Source organism: Amblyomma americanum, chromosome 2 (assembly GCF_052857255.1).
Source record: "Amblyomma americanum isolate KBUSLIRL-KWMA chromosome 2, ASM5285725v1, whole genome shotgun sequence".
Classification (NCBI taxonomy): Eukaryota; Metazoa; Arthropoda; class Arachnida; order Ixodida; family Ixodidae; genus Amblyomma; species Amblyomma americanum.
The window spans coordinates 27656260-27662282 of NC_135498.1; the positions used below are offsets into that span (position 1 = coordinate 27656260).

At 50.6% G+C, this 6023-nt stretch overlaps 1 pseudogene across 1 annotated transcript; it reads left to right on the forward strand.

Annotated features, from left to right (window-relative positions):
• Positions 1-614: 614 nt before the first annotated feature.
• Positions 615-1803, forward strand: LOC144120845 (protein D3 pseudogene; annotated as a pseudogene). Its single transcript, XR_013312490.1, has one exon. The product of XR_013312490.1 is annotated as a protein D3 pseudogene (transcript).
• Positions 1804-6023: the final 4220 nt, after the last annotated feature.

Sequence of the window (6023 nt, forward strand, 5' to 3'; positions counted from 1 at the left end):
TGACGGTACCTACGTCTTATTAGCAGCTATATACGCTAAAGTTTATCGCGCAGTAGCGCACGCAGCAGCTCGGCTGCATCAAACCCCTTTTTTCTCCCAGTGATTTCCGGCGAACCGTGATCCAACAGCTGTTTAGTGCCCCTACGCGATTGCCTGCTTTCAGCTCGCTGCAGGTTCACTAAGACCGAAGACGGCGCGAGAAAATGCGCGAAAAGACTGCGCCCACGCGGTTTCCAACCACGATCCACCGCAGAGGCATCAAAGGCACCCCTCCATTTAGCCGCGCATTACATCTGACAAGCCGGAGACCGAAAATAAAAACACACATCAAGAAACCACAGCAAGAGGCTGACCGGTTTTAACGACTGCGCCGCTCTATTCTTGCGTCACCTGGCGGCAGAGCGCGCAGACTAGATGGCAACACTGCACGTGCGCCCAGCGCCGCCTCCGCAGCTGTCAGTTGCAGCGAAAGGCTTCGATATAATAAAGTAAAAGAACGGCCAGCGACGCACGAACATCGCGCACGCGCCGGACGTAGACCGGCTTTTCCGGCAGCGATCGTCCTGGCAACCGCGCCAGGGGCGGAGAAAGGGCTTGTGTGTATAAAAACCTCGCGGCGACTGCAGCGACGCCATCATTGACTGCGCGTGTGCCGCCCTGGTTGAACGGACGAGTTGTGAAGCATAAACGCAGAGACAGTCGCCCAGGCCCGTGTCGGTCCCTGCAGTCGCGACGATCATGTTCGTTCAGCTGTTTTCAACGCTGCTTCTTCTGACGTTATGCGTCCACAACGCGAAAGCGCAGGATGCCAACGCTACAAACACATCGATGGCTATGCCTGCAGCGCCGGCAATGGCTGGGCCTGCCGCGCCGGCAGCGGCGGGAAACCAGACGACGGCAAACCAGACGGTGGTGGATTCTGGACAGTCCGTGTGGATTAAGGAGGAACTGGTCGCCGACCTCTCGCTGCCCGGAGCGCCGAATGCCACCCTCGAAGTGACTTACGCGGGCGATTTGAAAGTGACGCTGGGCAACACGCTGACGCCTCAGCAAGCCAGCACTGCGCCTACGGTGAGCCTGAATGTTCCGGTTGACTGCGAAGGTCCGTACGCGCTGCTCATGGTGGACCCGGACGCGACCAGTCGCAAGAACCCGGTGTTCCGCAGCTGGATGCATTGGATGGTGTTGAATATCAACAGCACGGAGAAGCTCCAGGAAGGGGACGCCGCGTTGCCTTACAACGGGCCCGCTCCACCCCAAGGATCTGGACTGCACCGATACGTGTTCCTGGTGTACTGTCAGCGCGGAATGCGCTTGCAAGCCAAAGATCTGGCGCCAAAGGAAAGGAAGAACTTCAACCTGGCCGAATTCGTCAACAGGACGAGCCTGGGCACGCCGTTGGCTGGAAACTTCTTCGTCGCTGAGAACCCCGCAGCTGTGTAGTTCAGTCTTGACGCTTCACAGTCTCTTTCCTGAAAGCGCCGCCGCGGTAAGGACGGACTGTCGATGATGGAGTAGACCGCGGTCGCCTAGGAAACCAGTAAGGAAGCTCCGTCCCGTTCTAGAAATTTGTCAAGACGCCTTTAGCTGTCCGGCCGCACAAGTCCTCTGTGACACATTCACCGTAAGCCCAGCCGATTGATATGTGCTTCGTCAGTGTCCAATCCCTCGAGAAATGCCTGCGCTTCGCCACACATCGTTTCTTGCAGCAAAACTGCCGCGATTGGCAAGTGAGCGTCGTCGTGTTCGAAGCTATCAGATGTAGACACAGCCAACAGTGAGTCAATAAAAACTTGCACTTCATTTGTGTTGTGAAAACTTCGTGCAGGGCAGCATGAGCTTCTGTTCGGTGCGCGCCTTCCGTATATGGTTAAAGTTACCTTCCGAAGGACGATGGTTTAGAAACGAGGGAGTGATACATATTACTGCTGGCGGCGGGAGCCGATGGCGAAAGCAGCGAACTGAATCGGCTATTGTTTTATTATTTTAATGTTTCCTCCTTTTCATTTATTTGATTTCATTTATTTCATTCGGCAGATCATGTTACAGATCCAGGCGGGGAGGAGGGGGGGGGGGGGCTACAAGTAAAAAATGGGCAACTAAAAATAAGGATTTAGATCACTCTTCGCTGCCACTGTATGGACGAATTAAAATGTATCAGTTTAGGCAAAGTATACGGGCTAAGTGAACCGGGGTGATGGTGACGTGTGAGGCGGGTAGACAGGCGGAATATATAGAATGTTTGTTTAGAAAATGAGCTAATCTACATAAACTTACTGCCTGATCTAGTAGGCTTGAGCAGCACCTGAGTCTTGAACGAAGCTTGAGATGCCGGACAAACCTGCTGTAAATTCGAAGCCCACTAGAAAATCCATTTCGTATTCTTGTGACTAGGTTTATCTTTTCTTTTACTTTTTGCCACGTTCACGCCAGCGAGGCAGCCGGTCGAATTTGTTTAATGCGGTTTTTATGGAAGCGGAGATGTCACGTGATAAAGGCCGCAACACACGGGGCAGAAGCAGGCGTTGCTAAAGATACGTGCTCTTGAGGAGGCGTCGCATGCAGAACTCCTTCGTCTACTATATCACCTCCTCGAGACGTATACGTATTACTGGCGCGTTTTCTCATGCAGGCGTTTTTCTGAGCAGATGTTTCTGAAGACATGTCAAGCATACGTACGGTTTTATTAAGCCCTCAAAAGCACGGAGGGTCACCCTTTTATGCGCGGTTAGGTCGAGTTGCCGTAGAAACCAGAGTCGCAGAAACCGAGCTATTGATTTGTTTTTCTCGGGCCCGCCGGGTACGCGTACAGTTCGAGCGCGTGCTCTCCTCCAGTGCATCAGCCCGACCTGCGCAAACCCAAATCAGACACAGCTGTCTTGGGGAAAAAAATAAAAAATGACCGCGAGCTCTGGACATAACACAGAGGTGTATTGGAAAGAAAAAAAACGCAGAATTTCTGCAGAAAGACACGTTTTTCTGCAGCGCTCCATATATCGCGAGAAAATTCTGAACCCGATTTAAAGTGATTCTTCTCAAGATGGCGTTAAGCGTTACCTTCACGTAATTGTCGCGTAATTTAAAAAATTTTTTGCTTCTGAGGATGGGCGTCCGTTTTCTTTGACCAAAAGAAAACGAAGAATAAGAAGACCAGACCACTTTATTTCCAAATGTGCGTATATGTTCAGTATAGGCCACAGGACAAAAGCTAAGAAAGAAAGCTTGAAAATGCCTGTGGCTTTTATAAAAGCCACGTGAAAAAGAAAAGACATGCATGCATGCAGACATATATAGCCGCTCTGTAACGCTGACACGTCGGGCGTATTGCAATTTTCGCATTCCCATATGCCGATTTCGTGAATCTCACAAGCCCATATGCGCACAAAGAATCGGAACGGATTTCGGCTCCGGGATAATGGAAATATGAACGGGAAGTTTTCGACCTCCGCGAATGTTTTCAAATGGCACGTTGGGAGAAAAACACGGCGCAACCTTAAATTCGACAGGAACGCACATGCAGCTAGAATGAAAAGTGAAGTAGCTCATTTCATAAAAATCTAACCAATCTACTATTCCTGTCGGTTGCTTCGTTAACCATTCATTTGATTTCATTGATTGCTCCCGCAAGGACCTGAATGCACTGCAAACGTGGAAGGCAAGAATCTTGTTGAATGAACTTCGAATCGCTGCAGACGGGCTTTGGTAAAAAATGCCCCCCCCCCTCCCTCCCTTCGAGAAAAGCCCCACCAAACATCTCGATTTCCTACAGGTATAGCTCTAGCCTGATCGTTGTTTCGGCGCATTGCACCAAGGCCGCGGAACCACCGACACACTCGATGCTGCGGCCACAGGTGTGTGCTGATAGCGTGTAGCGTGTGCATCTGCGCTTACTTGAGAGTGCCTAGGCAGTGAAAAGTGGACACTGGCCTTCATGCGCGGGGATATTCAATTTAGGTGCTCAAGCCACAGGCATTTCAAATTTCGACCGCGTTTGTCTGAGCGCTGTTTGCCCACTTTAGACAGATGTCATTGGGAGACGGGGGAATGGAGGGGGGTGGGGGGGGGGGGGGTGGGGGGGGGGGGGGGTGGGGGACTCATGGCTGGACATTTTGTAACTTCTGCTCCGAGTTGTTCCGTGGTATATCTGCTGTTATTGTTTCATTATATATCATATTGTGTTAGATATATTATATAAACACGAGCTGACTGATTTCTCTCGGGAGCAACTAAATTATAACCTTTGAGTCTAGCATCCCCGAAACAGCTCCAATGATTTGGCGTGGTTCGTGTTTCGAAACGTAAAAACGGCTGAGCATAAAAGACAAGGTTACCTTTCGCACCGTTTTCGTTTCTTTTTTTTTTAATCTGGCCTGAGAAATCACACAAAACTCGCACGCTATAACCTCTCGTCAAACAAAGTCTGAAACGAAGTGGAAGATTTTCAGTCTCATTTTGCGGAGGCGACAGCGGTTCATATAAGATAAAAAAAGTGACCCCGAAAGCGGATGTCGAGCTCGTTCCACACGTCTGCATCCGCGTCGCTACCGGACGTGTATCCCCTCCAGGCGAACGATAATTACGATTCAGCCCACACTTTGTGTTGTCTTCATACTTGAGGGTAACAGCGCAAGAGACCACGACCACAAAAAGACCACGAAAGCTCCATAGCATTGTCTTTATACTTGGGACAACAGCAGCAAAGTTGTGCAGGCCATTCATCCGGGAGTCGAAAGAACTGCAAAGTCATTTCAGTTTTCTTACGGCCCGGATAGCGTTGGGGGTGGATGTAGTTCTTGCCACAGATGCAGGAATTGAAAAGAAGTGGAAGTGACACTGCTGCTTCTTGCCTGGAATGAAAGAGTGTTTCCATCTGCTGTGCCCCTTGAACGCTTGTGCATATGCTCTTTGGCCATAAGTCCCCATGGCCACAAGGCTTTTCGTTGAGCTCTGTAGTCGGATATGCGTACGGAATACCTGAAACTCGAAATCTCTAGAAGACGAGGCGAGCTCTTTTCCAGACCCCTCCAAACCTCTGGAGCTTCGTAGGAGCCGTGTGTGCGCGACCACACAGCTACACAGAAAATCCTGATCACGAAATACCCGAAAAGAGACGTACTACACTGACGTGAATGTGGACTCCGTGATTGCTGGCAGCGAAGGGTGCAGCCAAGCAGCAGCCGAAATGAAAACTGCCTCCGGCCGGACGTTGAAGGTCTCGAACAGTCGTCGGCATACCATCGCTTCGTTTACATTTGCACCAGCGTTACAATGGATCCCGTTCCCGATCCCGACCGCAAAGTTCTCGCGAAGAACTGCGGCCTGCACTTCAGCGGCCTCAACCCCACACAGCATGCGATGCTTTTGAGAGCTGAGGCAGGATATTCCGAGCACTGAGGAGTCGGCAACAAGCCAAGCTAAGTGGTGCGGCAGCTGTCACCGCCGAGCCATCATCACGACTGATGAGGAAAGACTGGAGGAACTCTGAGACCGATATACGTACAGACATATTTAAATTGTGCAATAGTAGTCCCCGTAGAGCTGGTTATAAGGCTATAAGCGTCTTGGTATGTTGACGAAGCGAACACGCCGAGTGGTGCGTTGCTGGTCGCAGGTGTGTGCTGCGGTATGAACTTCATCCAAGGAGCACTTCGAGTTTCTCTGCTGCTCCGCGCTTGTTAATCGAGGCGTGTGAAAAACGAGACCACGCGGGTGCGTAAAGCACATAGCCACGAAGCACCAAAACACAGAAACACGGCTGGACGCATGTTGCGCCGCCAAGTATAGATTTTCCTTTCATGCTGTCTGTTTTCCCGTCTTCCTTATGTGATAAAAGTGCACTGGCAATTTCAAAACAAAACATATAATTCAGCATCCAAACGTGCAACCTTCATGCACGTTTGCAAGGCTCATAGATTCATGCTGCTTTCCGGGCATACAGCTATAATTTTCCGGGTACCTCATCATTGCGCTTGTACTCGCGAGATTGGCCTATGGAGGCGATACCTGCATTCTAGTTCTTGCTA